This window comes from Chionomys nivalis, chromosome 3, assembly GCF_950005125.1.
Source record: "Chionomys nivalis chromosome 3, mChiNiv1.1, whole genome shotgun sequence".
NCBI classification, from domain to species: domain Eukaryota; kingdom Metazoa; phylum Chordata; class Mammalia; order Rodentia; family Cricetidae; genus Chionomys; species Chionomys nivalis.
Window position 1 is genome coordinate 101,552,305 of NC_080088.1, and position 22,214 is coordinate 101,574,518.

A 22,214-nucleotide genomic window follows, 5' to 3' on the forward strand; every position below is an offset into this window, starting at 1 on the left:
AGTGATAGAGAACATTAGTGTGGACCCTTTTGATGATAGAAAAAACAAAATCCTAGGAACCACAAATCCTTGTGGCTGTGAGGACGGCAGCCCCAGGAGATGTGCTGTAGAACTGAAGTGACTCTCTTAGTGCATGTCTCTTCCAACTGACTGTGGGTAATTAGTTGGAAATGACATTAACCTGAGCTTAATTGTAATTTTGCATCCTAACAACATACCAGCTGTTCACTGTATTCTTTCCTGGTGGTGCGATTTAATTATTTTTTTTTCTGCGCTATCTCTTAAGCTCTAATTTTCAGTTGTGTTTCCTTTTAACCCCTCCTTGTTGCTGTGTGTGTCCACAGCCCACACAGTTTAGCAGGCATGTCATTTCTTTGGCTTTTTGTTCTCGCGCCGTGATGAGGGCTGAATGCTGTTGGATTTGTGAATGACTTGCCTATTTAAACGAGGCCGCTTTGGAAAGGCACTGAGATACGCCTGGATGACTAGAAGCCTTGCTGTATTTAGGGCTCCTCCACCAGGTTTTAGCTTATTATATAAATAATATGGGCAATCGTAGGCCTATCAAAGGTGCTGAAAATATCAACTGAACAAGCCAAAAGAGAAGTTAATTACTGAACAGTGATTGCTCTGATATAACCAATTATTGGATCATTAAATGTTTATTACCTTTTATATGCTCTTTCCCCCATAAGGGCAGTTTCTTTTTTAAGTCATTAAAACAGAAATGGGATCTTGAAAAAAAAATCTGCTTAAAAATTTCCACAAGACTGAAGTATTAAAAAGGTCTTGTGTGATCTGACAGCTGAATAGCCTGTTTTTCTTTGGTCTGTTGAATTAGTAATTAATGAAATGTATTGCTTGAGCAGAGAAAATAAGATTAGTTTTGCTTAGGAAATAAACAGAAACAAAGCATTACTCTCTACCTGATACAGGTTAACATTGAAGAGCAATATAGGAAGTGTAAAAAAAACCAACAAAAACAAAAAATAAACAACAGCAACCAATCCTGTCTGTGCTGGGAGTTGGAGGACAGCCTGAGCTACACAGAGAGACCCTTACTCAAAAAACAAACAAACTAAAAAGAACAGCCAGGTTTCTTTGAATGATAAAACGCTCCGTTGTAACTCTGTCTGTCTGTCTCTCTCTCTCTCTCCCACCTCTCCCACGTGAAAGTGGGGCAAGAAGGTTGATACTGTTATGTTCTTATCCTATCCACCTTATTTTTTTGAGGCTGGGTCTTCTTGTACCTTAAGTTCACCCATTCTGCTAGTCTGCCTGGCCAGCGAGTTTCAGGTTGCCTACCTCTGCCTCCTCAGCCATAGGATTACAGGCACATAGCACACAGTAGCTTGCTTTTTTATTAACTTGTGTCCTGGGGATCCAAACTCAGATCCTGATACTTTACTGATAGTCACGTTCCCAGCATACTTAAATTAATTCACTCATTATTTTCTTGAGCATCAGTATTAGCTTTAGAGAGGAGCTGTGTAAGTGCTAAGGAGTTTCCATCCTAAAGAAGATGCATTTGAAGAAGAGTTACTGCAGCCAATAGTTTAAGTAACCATTAATAAAGTGTAGGGCTTGACAGTGCGAGAGCTCCTTGTGTTTCTGTAGGGGGTGATGTCTATGAAGAATCAAGGTCCTATAGTTGGGCATGGTGGTGCACTCCATTAATTTCAGACAGGGGCACATGGTGAGACCCTACTTCAAGAAAAAAATGAAGCCCAAAACAAAACAAAAGTATCTTGCAGAATTCAGATTTAGTGCGAGGTGAGTGTTACAATGAAGAGAAAACTTGCTTTTAGAAGTCACCATGACATTCCGTGGGTTCACAGCCCAGCTTTGCCACTAGTCAACTGTGTGGTATGTCAGCGTCTCTGTTTCCCTGTCTATAAAATAATAGTATATCCTTCCTAGACTCGTGAGGGTTAAATGATTTATTGAAGTGCCATGACAGTGTATAGCATGCAGCAAACTGTGTAATAGGTTGTTCATTTTTGAGAGATAATGCAACCAAATTCTTCCTTAGGGAAGACAGTGTTTGATTGGGTGTGGAGGGTTGGAGAGTTTTTTCTGATACTGAAAAGAGAGAGATTTCTAAGGTACCCCCACCCCCACATCATGGGTGACAAAGAGTGGGTGACTGGAGGTTGTGAGCGTCTCCTCCCCTAAGATAGGTGCTGGGACCCAAATTCTGGCCTTCCCTAAGAGCAGCAAGCCCTCTTGACTACTGAGCTTCTTTCCAGCCAGCCCTGTTCCTTGCGTTTCAGGACATCTTTGGGTGTAATCACTTAACTTACAATGCCTACAGTGGTGTGTGCTCCTGTAGCCCATTGTCAAGTGATTGCAATGGGCGCGATTTTCTCAGTCCCAGTCTTTTGAAGCAAGAAGACTGTTTATGTACATTCTGTGGTTGTGTGAAGGGTTTTGGAGAAGTTTGCTACTGCTTACTGCTTACTGCATTTGGTGAAGTGTGTTTGGAGTTTTGAGTTTCTTGAGGGCAAATTAGACTGGTACAGAAAGAGAACTTTTTAATCTTGTAAATTCTATTTTTAAGTCTTATTAAAAGTTTATAAGTGTGCTCATATGTGATACATTTTAAAGTCATTTTCTGGAATTTCTAGCAATAATGGGACTTGTTTATTCTTAAGGTAGATTCCAGGTCACAGGCGATTGGATTTAGAGGCAGCTTAGAAGAAATGTAATAATAACCAACATTACTTGAGTACTTTCTATGAATTGTCATGACTCCAAAGTTGCCGCAAAGATCCTGAAGTCAGCAGCAGAATAGATTAAAGACTTAAGCTTTTGATTTTGTTGGTTTGAGGCAAGGTCTGATGTAGACTGGATTTGAATTCTTGATCATCATCCTGACTCTGTCTCCCAAGTGCGGGGTTTGTAGGTGTCCACTATGATGCTCTGCTAAGAGCGCCAGATCCTTAGTTGCATTGTAGATGGTATCTCATTTAGCTGTATCTGACCGTCTGTGTCTGTCCCTGTGAAGAGAGGAAGGAGCAGTGGATGGGAAGCTGATGGGGACATGGTAACTACTTTAGTTTTGAGTGGAAATCCTTCTACAGGGAGGAAGGAGGTAGAAAGTAAGAGAAGGGAGGCATGAAAAGAAGGACCCTTACTCAGCTGTAGAAGATAGGGATAGACAGAAAAAAAAATTATGGTTTTGTTTGTTTTTAAGCCAAGTCATGTTATGTACTCAGACCAGCCTCTAATTTCTGTGCTCAATTGATCGTCTTGTTTTAGCCTTGTAGGGTTACAAGTATGCAGCACGGTTCCTGGCTGGGGAGCAGGTTTGTGAGAAAGATGCCCCTGATGAGGCAGTTAGGCCTTGTCTCGCAATCCCCAGGTTTTGTCAAGAGAGCACCTTTGTATACTCTTGGAGGTGTTGCATACCCCAACCCCAAGACAGCCTCACTGTGTAGTCCTGGATGGACTGGAACTTGCTCAATTGTAGATCAGGCATTCCTCAAAAAACTCACATAGGTCCTCCTTCCTCTGCCTCTGTCTCTTGAGTGCTGGGATTAAAGGTGTGCAGTGACTTTATTGCGATGACACATTTTATTCAGGCCGGGAGTTTCTTCTAATGTAAGAAGCACAGGACATCCATTTCTGTTTGGTGATGGAGTCTGCTGAGCGAGCATTTGTCAGGAAGTTCCGAGGTCGAGTTTCTGACAGTGTAGAGATCTCAAAGGCAGAAAATGTGCTAAGCACCTTGCTGTAAATGTCTGCTTATGCTCATCGTGACCTTTCAGGGAAAATAAAACAAGCAAACTACAGAATGCTCGGATAAGACATGCTTTACTACCAGAACGGTAAACTCGAGTACTTAGCGGTATCTGAGACCCATGCCAAGCCAGTGAGGTAGACAACGCTTCCAGCTTCTTCTGGAGCAGCTTGGATGCGTTGTTTCCTCCCTTAGCAGCACATCAGGAAAAGAGCTTTGAAGTTTTCAAACTTGGTGTCGTTCTAATCTTCAGGGAACTTGATAAGGAGTAGGGGTGGGAAAATGGCTCATTTGAGCAGTTATGAAGGTCTAAGTCAAGTCCTTCATATCCCATGGTGAAAAAGCAGGGTGCTCATATGACTCTTATTACAGAGCTGGAGAGGATTCCTGGGGCTCACTGGCCAGGCCAGCTAGTCCATCCAAATAGGTGCGTTTAGTTCTAGGTTCGTTGAAATATCGTGTTAAAAAAAAAATTAGGTGAAGAGCTGTTGAGGAAGACACTGGATATTGACCTTCGACCTCTACATGTGTACACATATGCACATGGAGGAACCCACACAATTAGATTCTTGCATACCACTCAAGACTTACTAAACTTCAGTCTCTGGGTAGTGACACTTAGAAATCTAATCTGTCCCCGAATTCTAGATTTACAGAGATTTGGAAACCTGTGAAAAAGTGGGAGATTGTATTTCATCATCCATCCCTGCATTTGTTTTTCATTTCTCCCTGTCATGAGCAGACAATTGGCTGCCCGTCATGCAATGGCCATTTAAGAACTGAATGCAGAAACAAGAACTAACACAGCCCTTGCTTGCCCCATGGGGTTCACACGCTGGCTGAGAAGTCTTTAACTTTGGGTTAGGTTTTAAAGGATTCACAGGCTCTCCAGACTTCACGGGTAGAAGATTTGTGTACGCAGGTTTTTCTAGCTTTCATCAGATTCTCTTAGGGGTCAGTGACCCATAAAAGGTTAAGAACCAAGGTCTCAAGCATGCACAGCTGTTCAAGAAAACGTGGAAGAGAGAAGTGTTCCTATTGCCACTTAGCATGTTTTTTTTTTTGACCTTTTGAGAGCTTATATCAGTTTGAGGCTTGCATCTGTTTTCTGACCCACTTAACATATTTTTAAAAGAAGAAAAAAATAATAGTTTAACACTGGGCTATGGTCTGAATATAATACCTGTTTGGAGACTTGCATCGGATGTAATGTTAAAGAGCTGCCCACAGTGAAACAGCTCAGTGGTCAGCATGGTGGAGGAACTGCTTAAGCAGGGTGGCATAGGCAAGGTTCACTCCAGTTTTCTTACAGTATATAATTAGCCAAATTGCGGATAATAGTTTTCACTCCGTGAATATACATGAAGACTAATTGTCTTATTTTTGTTGCATTCTAGCCCCAGCATGTCTATTGAATTACTTAATTCCGAAATAACTTTGCCAGCTGTACTGCTGCTACGTTCCTCCTTATCTTCTAAAATCCTCAAGTAACACCATTCATCACAGACAGAATTGAATATTAGGGGAAGTCCATCTTTAATTGTTACAGAGAATATTCACTTAGTAAAATGCTGGAGCCTGGTTTATTTAATAGCCTTAATCATTTGTTTTGTGTGCATGTATGTGCTTCTGCATGCATGTGGAGGTCAGAGGACGATGTTTGGGAGTTGGTTCTCTCCTTCCACCATGTGCACTTGAGTTTCACTTAAAGCCCTCTTTGTCTCTCTGTGATAATCCCAGAAGATTCATGTTTTTTGGGGGGGATAAAAATTCTCTAACTATTGTAGGGCCAAGTACTTTTAGAACTGTGTGGATGTATTAGTTATTTTTGTAGCTGTGTGACCAAATGACAAGCCACCCAGGCAAGGCAGGGCAGTCTGAGGATACACTCCATCGTGGGGAGAGTGGAGGCATGGCAGCAGGAGCATGAGGCACATCCAGGAAGCAGAATATGTGGGTTGCTGGTGATCTGCAGTCTACCTCTTGCATTTATTGTATATTCAGCTTGGGGCCCTCGCCCGTGGAATATTGCCACTTACATACAGATCTGCTTGTAGGATTGGTGAGATATGCTTACTAGGATTCTAAACCTAGTAAGGTTCACACTGAAGACTGACAGAATAAGAAGTGGAACTGTGTTGATTTCAGTGTTATTAACTGGTACAATTCTTCACTTTTTGCAACAGTAGTACCATGGAGCTGGCTGGGAATTAGAAGTTTACATTATTCTTGAGCCCTTGCCTTGTTTGCTTAAAAGTTCAAATGTCTGTTCTACTTATTTTTAACTTAAAAAAAAATCTTTGGATTTTAGTTTGTTGTCCATTTATCTTTATTTATATTATAAATTACATTTTAAAAATCTATGGATTTCAGTTTGCAGTCCATTTATTTTTATTTTTGTAGCCTGCGTTCCCATTGTCATATATTGAAAAACAAAACCAAACCAAAAACTTAACAGCAGCGAGCTTTTGTTTTCTTTCATGAGTTTAGAGTTTCTGGTTGCTTGCTATTTTTCTTCCTTTTTCTTTTAAAGGAGGGAGATCTTGCTGAAGATTTGTTCATAGATTGCACGTCTGCTAATTAAATAGATGTCAACCTTAATCTGTCCTAATCCTAACAGTTCTATCAATTGTATTTCTGTATCGAGAGTATTGAAGGCTTTTAATGAAACACTAGACCTTCAAGAGATCCAGCCTGTTAAACATTCCCTGTGGTAGCCCCCAAGGCCATTTCCCCCAGGTATAAGAGGTAAATAGTAGCTTTGACTGGGGTTAGGAATTTTGGATCTGCAATGGCTCACACTCTTCATTTCTTTCACTAGGATCTCTTGAGTTTTGCAGCTTTTCCCCAAGCCAGCCGTGTTGCATGTGTGTGAATCTTCAGCGGTGTAGTTTCCTGTTAAGTTGTCCAGGTGGCTCAGCTCAGTGGAGCAATTTCTCATGACTTGCCCATCATCTGCAGTGGCACATCTAGTTTTTCTTTCATGAGTCTCTAATGGGATACTTACGTGGCGTGGCTCCCAAACGTTGTCCAGGAGGTGTCCGAGTAGTGTAATTATCTTTCAATTGCCCATGTTCCTGTAGGTAACCTCAGTGAATCCAATGGTTCACCGAGCTGGATTCTCAGTGTCTTCATTTAAAGTGATAAACGCTGGCAGTTTCAGAATATTTACAGAACTGTTTTAAGTAAGAGAGATGAGACCCAACTTGGCACTCCTGTGCCTGTTGAGGAAACAATAAGGTGCAGTAAAAAGAGTGTAGTTTTCTGATAGTGCTGTCTCAGGGTCTTGAGTTTCAGTTCCAATCAAATCCACTGTGCACTCTCCTGGGTCATTGTTATTGGGACTAACACCACTAATAGTGATCTTGGATGTCTCTCCATCCTGGAAAGACAGTGCTTATATGATACGCCAGGGGAGAGTATTTTGAGTGATCTATACACAGTTCAAAGCTCAGAGCTGCTCCTTGTAAATTTATCTTTTTAAAGTACTCAGTCATGGGTATTGTTTATTTCATATTTAGTTGATGATATGCTTTGTTATTCTGGTTGGTTTTTGTCTTGACTCAAACCCATTCATATCTGGGAAGAAGGCATCTTAATTGAGAAAATTCCTCCAAAAGATTGGCCTGTAGGCAAGTCTGTGGGATATTTTTTTGATTAATGACTGATGTGGGAGGGCCCAGCCCATTTGGGGCAATGCTGTTCCTGGGCAGGTAGGCCTGGGTTGTATGATCAAGCTAGGAGGGACAAGCCAGTAATCAGCTTTCCTCCATGATTTCTGCTTCAAAGAAAGAAACAAAGAACCCCTGAGGCACCTGTGTTGGAAAAGGCTACCCTTGTTTAGTCTTCCAGGTCTCCTCTGATCTGACCTCTTAGCATTTAGATGAGTTACTAGCAGCACCTTGCCGGTTTCCTAGGAGTTTGCCTACGTGATTGCAATTCAGTTATTTGGAACATTAGGATTTTCATCTGAAGCCACTTCAGTGATGCCCATGCTTTACCGACATGGGCCTTTGCAACCTTTTTACTTAAAAGTAAAACCTTTGGGTTGGCAGAATGGCTCAGTGGATAAAGGCACTTGTTGCTAAGCCCAGCCACTTGAGTTTTGTCTTTGGAACTCACATGGGACGACTCCCTCAAGTACTCTACACAAGTATTGTGGCACAGTGCCCTCCCCCCCCAAAGAATCAGAAATATAAGCAAAACTTTAAATAACCTGTCAATTTTAAGAATCTGTAAAGGTGTTTTGAGATGGTTGAAAGCATGTGTGATAGCAATGACAAACTCTCCAGTTAAAAAAAAAATATACTAGATTAATCATGCATCATTATAGTAAATATTTTATAAGTAGATTTTGGAGGTAGAAGTAGGGGGTGAAAGTGTCTCGCTAGGTGTCAGCTGTACTAGGATGGAAGTTTAATTCTCTAGCCCCCATCTTGTATCAGAGGGCACTGTGGATTAATGTTCCGGGCTTTCATTCTGTGTCCTGTCTAAGATACTTGGCACCGATTCGTTCATCTCTGAACTGAAGTCTCGTGGATTGAGAGGAGAAAGAATGGAAATGTATCATGTTCTCTGCCAGAGGAGGTACTTAAACCAGAAGGAGGAGGGGATGTTAACAAATCAGGCTTTGGCAAGGGAATCTGTCCTGAATCAGCAATGACTAAAGTCTCTGTTGCTGTATTTTGCAAAACTAAACATTTGCTGCTTCTGAGGATTCTTGCTTACTTTTAGGATCAGCTTTAGGTTGCACCATAAAAGGAATCATCTCCCCCCATTTTGACAACATTAGGTAATTAATTTACAAGTAGCTCAATTAGACTCCAGCCCATACAGTGTGTGCATGGCCTTTTAAAGAGCCTTTGTTTTGATGCTAATTGAACTGGTTGTAGCAGAGACAGCCAAACCTTTTACATTCATCTTTGGCAGAACAGAGGGCTCTCCCTTATTATGGATGACCCTCTTTTCTTATACTGTGGAGAGCGTTTAAAATGTACTGTGCCCTTTTTAACTGTATAATCTGAGAACTTTGAGAAGTGACCCAAGGCACATAATTCAGGTTATCAGGCTTGGTGGCTTAAAGTGTCTTTAGCGACTATACCTCAAGTTCGTGGATACTAAATTACATGGCTAGGGTTCTGTATGTTTTTTAAAATTTTGATGCATACTGCCAAATTAAAAACAGTTTTTCTGTAGCTGAATATAAGAGCTTTATAGTTGCCCTCCCCCACTTTTGAGACAGGATCTTTCTAGCCCAGACTGGTCTTGAATTCATTAGTTGCTGGGCTGACCTTGAACCCCTGGTGTTCTGAGGGTTTCTGCTCCCCAAGTGCAGAGATGACTGGTACTACCTTGTGGTACTTTTGCTCCTGACCGCTGGAGGTAGAGCACAGGACTTCCTTCCTGCTAGGCTAGCACTCCACCACTGAGCTAGATCCCCTGCCCAAGTAACTGCTTTTTAAAGACAAAAGTGCCTTTGTTGTTCTCTAGGAATGATTCAGAAACATAGCTTTTCCAGTGAATATGGATCAACCTAATGAAACAGACTGAGCCCAGCCTGGTCTACAAGAGCTAGTTCCAGGACAGGCACCGAAGCTACACAGAAACCCTGTCTCAAAAAACCAAATAAATAAATAAACAAACAAATAAATAAATAAAAAGAGAGAAAGAGAGACTGAAAGGGAAGCAAAGTGTATATTTCTGCTTCACATATGAAAAAAGAAATGCTCAACCTTTCTTCAGGTGGTAAAATCTGTGCCTATAGGCAGGCACAAGGTGATATCTTCATCAAGGGTTAGCCGAGAGGAACGGGTTTGTTCTGCAGTTCTCTTTATCTGCTAAAATACTGGGCTAGAAGTCTGAAGTGCTGCTCTTCCATCTGATTCTGTTTGCAGCATTGAAAGTTCAATGTATATTCAGGCCAAAAGCAAGTACTTGTGGTTGACCAAATGAATGGATTGGATAGGCATGCTTTGGAATTAGATAAAGATCTTTCGGGTCATCTCGGATCCACCCATCAATATTCTTTTTAGAGGTAAGGAAATTGAAGTTTAGAAAGATTAAGTGACATCTTGCTCTAGAGCAAATTAGTCTCAGCAGATGTTGAACTTCTCTTTATCAGCGTATTTTGTAGATTCCTGTAGTAAGAAGAGAGTGTATTTCCCTTGTGATCACATTTAAAAGCACAAAAGAAATTCTCATTTTATAAGCAGCACAGTTTCCCAATGTCTCCTTTTTCCTTTGTGTGTGTACTGAAATAGCCTCAGGTTTTGTTATAATTCAGCTAGCCTTTAAAGCTTACATTTCTTTTTGTCTTCCCCTTTCTATAGTATTTTCACCTCTCTTTTTTCTTTTTTATGTGTGTGGGGGGAGCGGTTGGTTGAGGTTTTGTTTCGTTCGAAGTAGCATTGGATTGACTTCTAATCTGAAGATTCAAGTCAAAGGTCACTTGCCCAGGAAGCAGAGATTGAGGTAGTAACTGAGGCTGACAACACAGAGACCAGCCACTAGCAAGGGCCCAGGTGCTGCCTGTCTGCTCTCCTCTTTTGATTGACAGTAGGGTGCAGATGTGACTGCTTTCCACCAGAAGCTTGCTTCTGAATACAGTTTCTGTTTGGGACGTTTTGGTTTGCCCAGTACTACATAAAGTTTGCAGTGTAAGTCCGTTTAGGGTAAACCAGGAGGAAGGGGGAGCTAATGAGCGGTTTAACAGTTCCGTGTTTTAGTTTTTCATGTTACTGACTTTTCTCCTTTTTCTGATTGAATTATAGCAGGTTTTTTATTAAAGTGTAAGTTCTGGAATGTAGACTCTATGATAGTTAGAGCAACATGGGATACTGTACTCTTAGGTTCCATAATTCATACTATCGCTTTTTACTGTATGTTAAATGATAGGGAAGTATAATAAAATCTATCTAGAGAGCACTTATCTATTTTATGTCCTGTAACATTCAGTACTTGATGCAAGTCTAGCAGATCTGCTATTCAGATAGCAACAAAAGTGGTTCCATCCCAGGAGAAAGGGCTTGGGTTCAACTGATAGAAAGTTCCTGGTTGGTGGCATATGTTCAACAAGATCACAGAATATGAATCTTTTCCGGGTGTTCATAGACTACCACCTTACAGATAGGGAAAGAACTAGTGACTGGTCTGGAGCCATTGGGCAGGGTAGGGAAAGAGCTTTGGGTAGAACCGAGGACTTAGCACCTGCTCCAATAGGCCTTTTCATTCTAGAGTCTTAGTTGAAGCATTCAGTCTGATGATCTCTGTATAAAACAGCTTACTGTGCTACGTTTTACAGGCTGGAAACCTGTTGAAAAGCCACACAGCTCCTCAAGCTTGCTTTGGGCCTGCTTTCCTTGCCTGCTCTGTTGTGCTTCTCTTGTTGCAGGGAGGATGGATGTGACCGAAGAGAAAGCTGTGTTATGACGGTGCTTAGAAGAGAGCTGCTTTTGGTAACAGACCTGCTCTTATCACCAGGAGAGCGGGACTGAAGAAGCCTGGATGGTGGATGGTCACAACCTCCTGCAGTTGCTTGTGATTCTTGCAGCCTTAGACTTGTGGTTCTTAATCTTCATGTCAACTCCTAGATTTACTGTATTATCTTGGTCTAATATCTAACTTCTCCGGGGCTCACTTTCTTCTCAGGAGGTTCGGGGCGATATTAAATGAATGATTTCTGAGGCTCTTGCCTTCCAGGTCCTGGATTGTTTATAGAAAAGTTTTTCCATGTCATCAAATAACAGAGCACAGAGTTTTACTACTGTTTTGATTGGTTTGTGTGGGAATTTGGAAAATGCCTACTGACTCCTGTGAGCAAGTTGCTAAGCGGTTTATTTATAGAGCTCCACCAGGTGCTAAAGGTCTGTAAAAGGAACAGTGTTCAGAACCCGCTGGAGACTAGAAAGACTTCTTTATCTCCCCAGCGGAGGTGAGGCATTCTTCCCTTCCAATGGGATAGGAGCTCTGTGAGTGAAGGGGTTTATCCCTCTTAAGGAGTATGCAGTTAAGCAGTCAGTGTTGGTTGTCACAATGTGAGAATGAATCTGCTTGTCATCCTTGCTTAATATTTATAGATGTGTCACCGAGGTTTCTCATTTTGTCCACCCATAAATGCCGTTAACACAAAGAAATTTCTCAGAAAGTGGGTATTCCTCATCTTCCATAGAAGAATGGTGTGGAATGTTTTGGTTGACAAAAAAAGTCATTATTCCTTTCTTGGAAATTTACTTGGATATTTGCATGTGTCAAGATGTCTGTCTGTTCAAGTAATATAGCTCAACACACATTTCCCAAACTTACTCGACCTCAGAATACTATCCATGTCAGTCTTGGATGGAGTGGTTATTCATTGCTTAGAACTTTGACTTGGGAAATAATGGCTGGTCGAAAGAGTAGCAATACGGAATAAACAGAAGAACCAAGAATGGATTTAACACCGAGGTTGCCTTGTTCTCTAGTAACACTGTGTGCGATTGTGGCAGACATACCTCTTTTTTCTTCTAAAAATAACAATAGCTTGTTCCCTGTTTAAAAGTGGGCGGGTGACCTGACTGCTTCATTATCTTACACTGGGTTAGTGGGTCTCTATACAGTGGCGGAGTATAACCTGTGTCAAATGCTGCCCTGTCCAATACTGCAAGGAAACAGTAAAAAGGGTGTCTGTGATCAGAAGCCTGTTGTTCAATGCCGGAGACAGGCGTGTAAGCAGATGACAGTAATGAAGTTCTCAGATGTGGAGCTGGCCAAAATAGAACAAAGGAAGGAATGCTATCTGTGTAGACCGTGCCGACTTCAAAGTCCCAGATCACCTGCTACTGCCTTCTGAGTGCTACGATTAAAGATCTGTTCAGTCACATCCAGGCTAACTTCCAGTTTGGGGTTGCTGTTGGTATGATAAGCTATATCTGGAACCTGTTGTGAGTCTTTAAATAAAATTTTACTCATGCACCAAGAATCAAATCTTTCCCTGCTGAAAGGTGGCCTAGTTATCTTTAATTGTTAACTTGACAGAGCCACCTGAGAAGGGAGTCTCAATTCAGGGGTTTTCCAGATCATACCGACCTGTGGTCATGTCTGTTTTTGTTAATTGGTGTTGGAGGACTTAGTACACTGTAGGTGGCACCATTTCCTGGGTATGTCTGAGGAAACCAGGAGTTAGCGTGCCTCCATGGTTTCATTGGCTGTGCATGAGTTTCTCTGGTCAAAGGTGCGGAATTAAAGCAGTTCTGCCTTTAGGTTCCTACCTGGAGTTCTCACCCTGACTTCTCTCAGTTGAGTATTGTAATATGGACATAAGAGATGGAATAAATACTTCCTTAAATTGCCTTTGGTCATGATATTTGTCAAAGCGACAGATTGAGATTATAAGAGAAAGTGATAACATTCTTACTCCCAGCACACAGTCTGCATATATGTGTACTGCTTGAGGGCAGGGTGTTGACATTGTTATGTCAGTGGGCCCTGCACCTCAAATGCAGTTTGACTGCCTTGTTTAGCACGGGGATAAGGTCGGGGAGCTTTAAAAACTCTCTTTAGGTAACTTCAGTAAATAAAATCAGATTTTATGGAAAATATAGTCAGGAAAGGAGGTTGCAGTATTGATATTTCTCCCTCAGTGTTTAAATAAGATTTACGTTTCAAGGTTTTGGCTACCGGGGCTGGAGGTATAGTATAGCTCACTGATCTCATGCTTGCCGAACATGCACAGTGAGGGCTCTGGGTTCCATCCTCAGCCCTGAGAAGAAAGAAAAACAGTTATGTTTTTGGGAAGGTTATGAAAAATTCTATATCATGAAATAAATATTCACTCATGTGAAACACTGTATGCAAAAGCTTTTTTAGTTCTATTTCCTCATATCCGGTTGTTTGTCTGGAATATAAGCACAGTTTGTTTCCATTGGCTACTTGTGTCTGAGTTCTATAGTTAGATATTGATTGCTGACATTTTCTTTGACATATTTGCTCCATGGCCAGAATGATTCTCAGGATGTTGCAGGCAGTAACTGAACTGAAGACAATCTGAAGTGGCATTGTGGTTAACTTCCCTCGGTGACCTTGGACAACAATCCTACCTTCCAATAACCAAGGAAGTTGGGCTAGGATTAGTGCAGTCCCTTGGAGTGTAGATGTTCCTCTATTCTACAGAGAGGATTCCTTTCCAGGGAGAGTTTAAAAGTGGTTGTATTTTTAGGTAAAATGACTTTGTTAATTAAGATGCCCCCCCCCCCAATACCCGATTTGGAGCCAAAAGACTTATTTATTATGGAGAAAGAACAACTCGGAAGATTGCAGTTTTGTCTATATTTTCATGCTTAAAGGAAGGAAAACTCTTAAAAGGCAACAAAGCAGAAAAGAATAAGTAGGAATAAGTTGCCTTGTTTGGAAAGGTACTGCCATCTTTTTTCTCCTACTGATTTGAAGCAGTCACAGGCCTTTCCTACTCTCAAGTGAAGGTCACACTAGGGCCTGGACACTGGGAGACAAGGATATTGTTTGAAACGTCTTTCAGCCATAGTCATGAAAGCAACTGCCTTTAAATTCTTTATTTATATATTCTCTATGTGAACAAGCATCTTTTTAGAGAGCCTCAGTCAGCCTTGCCTGACTGAGAACTCTTTCTGCAACACTTCAGGACTTTCTGACCCTCAGGTGTTTTGCCGTCAGGTTTTGTGGATTCCACAGACGATTGGTGAAGGTGGGTGTATGCCCTGTTTACTCTTCTGTAGTTGCTGGTTGTTCATTGTTTGTTGAAGGATTGCAGTGGTTGTTCCATTGAGTGCAGTGAGCTAATTTGAAGATCCCTGCTGTAGATTGAAAGAAGTTGTTCTCCCATGTCCCCCATGTACATAGTGATGCTCTAATCCTCAGTGTGATGGGATTTGGATGGCACCTTTGGGAGACAGTAAGGGTTAGATGGGTTCATGGGTGAAGAATCTTCTTGATGAAATTAGTGTCCTTAAAACAAGGTACCAGAGATCTTACTCTCTTTTTTGATATTCCCCAAGTCCTATATGAGAACTCAGCCAAAAGTGACCATCTATAGTATAAGAAGAGTGTTCCCATCAAAACGGTCATGCTTGGAACTGAACCACTTGGATTTCCCAGTCTCCAAAACTATGAGTAAATTAATTTCTGTGGTTTAAGCCAACCAGTTGGTGGTGATTTGTTAGGCTCCTCTAGTCCTTCTATGCAACCATTATTTCCTGTGTATAGCAAGAAATGATAGCCAGTGAGTTGTGTACTTCATTGCAGTCACTCTGTTCCTATTCCTCTCTTTTATAGTGTTGGAAACTGAACTCACCTATGAGTTCATAGGCCTCATCTATGGTAAGCAGGCACTCTACCTCTGGCCCATCATTCCCCTTCTTTACTGAACTTTAGCTATAATTATTAGTGGAGGGTGAAGGAGAGAGGTGGGAGAAGAGAGAAAGGGCAAGGGAGGGAGGGGGGATGGAGAGAGAGAGAACAAAGTGACTATCCAAAACATAATATTAGGGTGACTGAAAAAAAGTGTGTTTGTGTCTGTCAGGGAGGGGATATGTGCACAGGAGTGCAGGTACCCAAAGAGGCCAAAAGAAGAGGGTGTTGGATCCTCTGAAACTGGAGTTACAGGAAGGTGAGAGCTAGCTGCCTGATACAGGTGCTGGTAATGGACCACATCCATGTCCGCAGCAAGAGCTCTTAAGTGCTAAACCATCTCTCCAGCACTAACTGGCTTTAAACAGCTGGCCTAAACCAGGATGCTCAAGTCTAGCCAATTGTCTCTGTTGAACCCGTGATGATGGGAGGATTCTGTATAGAATTCATTATTTACTCCTAATCCTTACCTGTTTTTAACTACTAAATTTCATTGATTAATTCAGAAATCAATGTGTAGTGGGCTCAATAGCCTCCTTGTGGTTTTTCTTCCTGAACTTTGTTGGAATCTTGCTGCTTCTCTGGCTTCTCCAATGGTAAAACTGGGAAATGAATGATTATTTAAAGAAAATCCTGTAAGGTTCCCAGCACACAATAGGCACTCATTGAGTGATTTATGTGGTCAACTCAGAAGCTGAGGGCTCCCTGCCCAGAATATGAGAATATGTGTGTGTTAGTGTGTGTGTGTGTGTGTGTGTGTGTGTATCTCACGTGGAAGAGAGGAAACCAAGTGTCAAAAATCTTAACTTTTATACAAAGTCAGCACTTTCAGTAACTACATTGAAACAAACATTAACACACGTTTTCGAACTGTGAAACCCATTGCCTTGGCCACTCGGAGCCATATGCCACCTCTGTGCTCAGAGGCCTGTGGAGATGCCTTAGCTGAGTTGGAAGTCTCAGAGTGACACCTCCTCTGCATTTGAAGCTTGGCTTCCGAGTGAAAGGTGGATTATATGGGGCTGGGGGAGGGGAGGAACAGAAGAGAGTGGCTTCCAGCCTGAGGCTCCTGCTGGTCCCTTGGGGGATTTAGAGTCTGTAAAAACACATTTAGGTTTCTGAATGGTAACAGATAAATAGCCCTGGCCCTTAATTGAAAGGGAGGAGACCACATGGAGCAGAGGTCAGGGCTTTCCCAGATGACTGGTGTCCTGGGGGTGTCAGTTGAAAAGGTCTGGGGCTTTCTCTCCTCCTTCCTCCCACTTTCCATGCTGGAAATCCAGCCAGGGCAGGTAGAGGGACCATTAGCTAAGCTTTGTTGTTTGGATTGTTGATGAGGATGGCTCCTGGGTGGCCTGAAATTTTACGTTGGGGGAAGGACCCAAGTCTTTTCTGAACTGATATATTACAATCTGACTGCTACCTGCAGTTTGCCAATTAACCTAATTATGACACAATTTTGTACATTTTTTTTAAAGTAGGCTTGCTCCTATTCTTCCTTATACAAGGATTTTAGTCATTGTACATCTTGTGTCTTTAAATAATGTATTAGGAACATTTTCAAGTCTGTAAGTGCTTTTTTAATGAGAGTGTGAAGATTTTAATGGGACTAGATTGCTTTTCATGACATTTCAGAGTGACTTAATTGTAACAATGTTGAGAGGCTGTATTTTAAAGTTTGCTAAGTATGTCTGTGTGGATTATAGTCAGACACTTAAAAGGATGGATGGTTGGATAGTGGATTCCGATAGCTCTCGCCTCACTGATTCCCTTTAAATATTAGCTCTTTGTAAATATGGGTTCAGCAAATCAGATAAAGGGGAGGGTTCTCTTGAACCTTTTAATTTTCAAATAAGAACAGAAGCTAATAATTGAGGATAATTTCCAGGGCAAATCCTTCAAAACTTAGGTGGATAGCTGTATATGGTAGTGCTTCCATATAACCCAAGCACCATGGAGGCTGAGCTAGGAGAACTGCAAATTAGAGGCCAACCTGGTCAGGACTACACAGCAAGATCCTCCAAACAAAACAACATCCTCAACTCCTAGAAACCCCAAGCCTATGAAACTTACTTGGACATTGATGTTGCTTCTGGGGTACTTATTTCCCCTGTTTCTGCAGAGCCAGGAAGCCCGACCATCTTTTTTCCCTACATGCAGAGCGTCTTTGCTCCTTGCATACGGCCCTTACCTGCATGCTCATCGGCTTTCAGGTTATGTTAGTGTTTCTCAAATTTCATTGCAGTACTCATCATAGTTTATCTTTTTAATGAAAGCATTTTTCAGACTTGATGTAAAATTATTTTTGTACTTTTTAAAATTTTCTTTTTCCTTTTTTCTTTTTTTGGACACAGGATCTCGACCCCTTGTATTCTATGCTGGGCGCAAAGCTTATGTTTCCAGAAACTGTTTCTCGAAATGAGATCCTAGTGGGACCAAGTGACACACACCTGTAATGTCAACACTTGGGAGGAGGAAGCAAGAAGATTGGGGGGAGGGGTTCTAGTCCAGTTTCCACTGCATAGTGCCAGCCTGGGCTAAGTCGTTCCTGTCTCTAAAACAGTAACAAAAATCAAAATGAGACTGATGGTCAGGGCTTGTAGTGGGTGCTGTTTTTGCTTCCCCAGGCTGCCCTTCTAATGTGCCAAAAGCCAGCTGGCTTAAAACAGTAGAAAGTCTCACACTTTTGGAGGTTTGAAGCCTGAAGTCTAGGTGATGTCAGGGGCTAACCTATAGGGGAATCCATCCTGGCTTCCTCTTCCTAGCTTCTGGCAGCTCTTACTGTCCTTTGGCATACTTTTGCTGCTCTTTGGATCTTCTCGTATATGGCCATAGTCTCATAAAGATACCAGTCAAATTACATTAGGGGTCTCTAGTAATCTGCTGCAACTTCATTTCAGCTGGTTACTTCATTAATGGCATGTTCCGAGAACGGTCACATCACGAGGCACTAAGAGGTTAGTGTCCCTCATAATTTTTATTGTTGGCTTGACAAATCTAGAGTCACTTGGGAAGAGGGGATCTCAGTTGAGGAATTGCTTAGATTAGTTTGGCCTGTGGGCTTGCCTGTGAAAGATTGTCTGGATTATTAATTGGTGTAGGAAGACCCAGCCCACTGTGAGTGGCACCATTCTCTGAACATGTGGTCCTGAGCTCTTTAAGAAAACTAAGTATGAGCCTGTGGGTAACCCAAGTAGCTTTCTTCCATGGTTTCTGCTTGAGTTCCTGCCCTGGTTTTTCTTTAGTGATGCAAATACAAATCATATAAATCCTTTCTTCGACTATGTTGCATTTGGTCCGAGTATCAGAAGTGAAACTTGAATAGTTAGGATGTTTACATGTATTTTTTTGGAAACGCAGTTCAGCCTGTGATAGGCATTGTGCTAACTTTTCCTGAGGTGACGGAACAAATGTCTGTCCTTCTGAGACCGGAGTTTAATTTTCACCAGTTTTTTTTTTTTTTTTCTGACGAACCAACAAGTTTATTGGGTTTATTTGTAGAACAAAGGAGAGGGGTTACTTATAGGAGTATGAGCAGCCAGTAGAGCTGTCACCCCTTCATCATGGATCATGATCTCATGGCTGTCGCATTGCAGAGTCCCCTCCCTCTCGTCTGTCCATCCGTCCGTCCTTCCTTCCTTTCTTTTTTTTTTTTTTTTTCTTTTTTCCGAGACAAGCTTTCTCTGTAGCTTTGGTGCCTGTCCTGGAACTAGCTCTGTAGACCAGACTGGCCTGGAACTCAGAGATCCACCTGCCTCTGCCTCCCAAGTGCTGGAATTAAAGGCGTGTGCCACCACTACCTCCTGGCTGAGTCCCCTTTTGAATAGCCTTCTACTTGACACACAGTTTAGCACCTCCCCAAATCACTTGCAGATAGGGGAAGATAAAGAGTAATGGCTGGACTTTAGGTGAGGGTCTTTTGAAGCCCCCGCTCCACCTACTAGGGAATGTCAATAGCTCCATTATGATAAACATAAATTTGGCTACCACTGTAGTGCTTTGGTTGCCATGGCTACTGGGCCAGGTCCAGGCTGGCATCTTAATTATGCCCTGTCATAAAACAACCATGTGACAATAGACCAAAACTTAAACAAAACAAAATGTCCAGGAGATTCTGACGTAGAGTGTCTGTGTTCCTGAAGCGTGGTTCCTAGAAGACAGGCATATATAATGATATTAAACAGGAATAGTTTAAAGAAGATGCATGACTCACAAACTCACACAGTAAGTTTAAAAAGTAAAAAACATGGCCATGTATGGTGATGCACATCTTTGCTTTTTACTTCTTTTTCCAACTCACAGTACTCCAAGGTATCTGAAAGTCTGAGTTGGCTTGTGCATAGCGAAATAAATGGCTAACTCTCCAACTCACAGCTCAGCAAATGCTAGGGGGAAAGGACTGATCGCCTGAAGAAGGCCTGCTTATTTATTCCAACATGAGTTCTGGCTTAAATGCTGATCCCACCTGTGGATTTAACCATTTCTGAGTGATTAAAACCTTTGCCCAACCACCGACTTAAATAGCCCAAGTTCTTCATTAAACTACACTGAAAAAAAGTGATGAACAACCAAATTCACATGCTGCATAATTTATTTATGTTTACCTAACAGCTTCCCCCCTGAGGAACTCAAGGCATTTTGAAGCTTAAAATTATTTAGTGAATATTAATTTTTCCAAAATTCTCAGGAGAAAGACACAAATATAGGAGTCCCTTATCGTCACATAAACAGAGCTTCCTCCCACAAACTTGACTGTGTAGCACTCTCAGTCTCTGTGGACCACAGATCTAAAACTACTTCAGAAAATTCTACCAAGAGCAGGGAAGATTTTTTTTTTCTTTTCACAAAGAACCTTATAGAAGCAGAGCTAACAAATGTTCCACAAACGGAAAAAAAAGTTAACAAACTTTACGTTGCATTTTTGCAGTTAAAACAAAAATCTTACTCCATTTCCAACTAAAAATTACAAAAGTCACTTTAAAATTGCACCTTGACGGTCTGGAGAGGTGTTTCAGCAGTTAAGAGCACTGACTGCTTTTCTGGAATTCCTGAGATCAATTCCCAGCAACCATAAGGTAGCTAGCTCACAACCATCTATAATGGGATCTGATGCCCTCTTCTGTTATGCAGGCATACATGCAGATAGAACGAACACTCTTATACATAAATAAATGAATCTTAAAAAAACTACAATTCGACATTTAACCAAAATAAAAGTGTTTGCTCATGTGCATTGTCCTTTATCTGCTTCCAACACTGGCTTTCCCAGGTCTTAGTAATGTTTGACTTATTTTTGGAGAGGTGGTGCAGATGGGAGTAAGAGGTAGGTTTTTGTGCTTCTCTACAGCCCAAATGAGTTGGGTTCCAAAACTACTCAGCTTTGCTTTCCAGTGGGCGATAACTCCAAAAGACTAGATAAGAGTGGAGATGGGACAAAGTCGCTCACTCTAGAGGTTCAGTCTAGCTGTGTCTTTGTTCTGTTGTGTCCTTGTATCGATTGGTTCTTCCTATCTGTAAGAGATAAGAAGGGGTTAAAGTCTCTTACCTTTTAGACAGTAGTTATGAAACTTCTCATTTCAAACTTGTCAGGAAGCTGTTCAAAATGCACTTTTCTATCCCAGTTAAACCTGCTGAATGAGAGTCTTAGCTGTAGGTTCCCTGAACACTGCTAAGATCTCTATTGAGAGACCCTGCCAGGAAGGCATGGACTGCCATGGGCGATTGAGAGGACTTTGTTATCATTGAGCCCTACTTTGATTTCTCACTGTGCTGGCTAGTTGTATGTCAACTTGACACAAAGCTGTAGTCATCAGAGAGGAGGGAATCTTACAGGCTAAAAATGCTTCCATACCATCAGGCCGTAAGCAGACAAACCTGTAGAATGTTTTCATTGTCAGTGATGAATGGGGGCGGGTCCGCTGTTGTGGGTGTTGCCATCCCTGCATTGGTTGTCCTGGGTTCTATAAGAAAGCAGGTTGAGCAAGTCACAAGGAGCAACTCAGTAAGCAGCACCCCTCCATGGCCTCTGCATCAGCTTCTGCCTCTAGGTTTCGGCCGTTTGAGTCCCTGTACGATGTAGCAGTGTAAACCAGACAGACCCAGTTCCCTCCAAGTTGCTTTTAATCACGGTGTTTTATCATAGTAGTAGCAATCTTAAGATAGCCACCTTCATTAACCACTAGGTCCAGCTTGTGAATTTAGAGAGCCTAGTGAAATAAAAGTGAGGCTCTTACTATATATTATTAGGTACATCTTGATGGTGATAGTATAACATTTAGCCAAGTGTGGGGTCCTCTCACTGTAATTGCTACTGTTTTCTTTTTCTTTTCTTTTCTTTTTTTGGGTTTTTCAAGACAGGGTTTCTCTGTAGCTTTGGTGCCGGTCCTGGAACTAGCTCTTGTAGAACAGGCTGGCCTCGAACTCCCAGAGATCCGCCTGCCTCTGCCTCCCGAGCGCTGGGATTAAAGGCGTGCGCCACCACCGCCCGGCTGCTACTGTTTTCATTAGATAAGTTGTGACTACTTGTAAGAGACTCTTAAGATTGGACCCTTTGACCGTTAATGTTTCCGTATAGAAGAATGGGTGTAGGAGGGTCCTTGGACTCTCACCCAATCACCTTTACTCACTTTCATGCCTTGGGCTATTTGTATTTAATTCTTCTTTTAATTCCGTGTGGTCTCTGGGTTTCTAGATGGGAGGTGTTCAAGTATAAAGACTGGAAAGGGGACTCCATCTCCGAGGATATCATCATTTGTTCTAGGGTGACACTTTGGTGATGTAGCTGTTTTGGGGTCATTCATGCTCTGTGAATAACCTCTCACCCATACTCTGTAAGTAAGCCCATTAAATTGATTCCCTGTATTTGACTTTGGTGGAATGGCACTTTGTTGGATGTTTGCATCTCACCAAGAAAAGACTTCATCTCTGGCTTCTCACCTGGGCTTACCTCAGTTTGCACATACTGTGTTTGGTTGCCTTGGTAAGATCTCACACACTGAGAGGCCCGGTCCTATCTGCCTTATTTTTGTTTTCCCCTCATAGGCCATCATACTCTGAGTGTGCTGAATAAATACTGTAAACTTTGTCTTTTTTTTTTTTTTTTTTTTTTTTTTTT

At 41.8% G+C, this 22,214-nt stretch overlaps 1 protein-coding gene across 3 annotated transcripts in view; it reads left to right on the top strand.

Moving 5' to 3' along the window:
* Positions 1–22,214, top strand: part of Auts2 (activator of transcription and developmental regulator AUTS2) — a 1,103,484-nt gene that overhangs the window by 24,613 nt on the left and 1,056,657 nt on the right. The gene's annotated exons all lie outside the window — the stretch shown is intronic.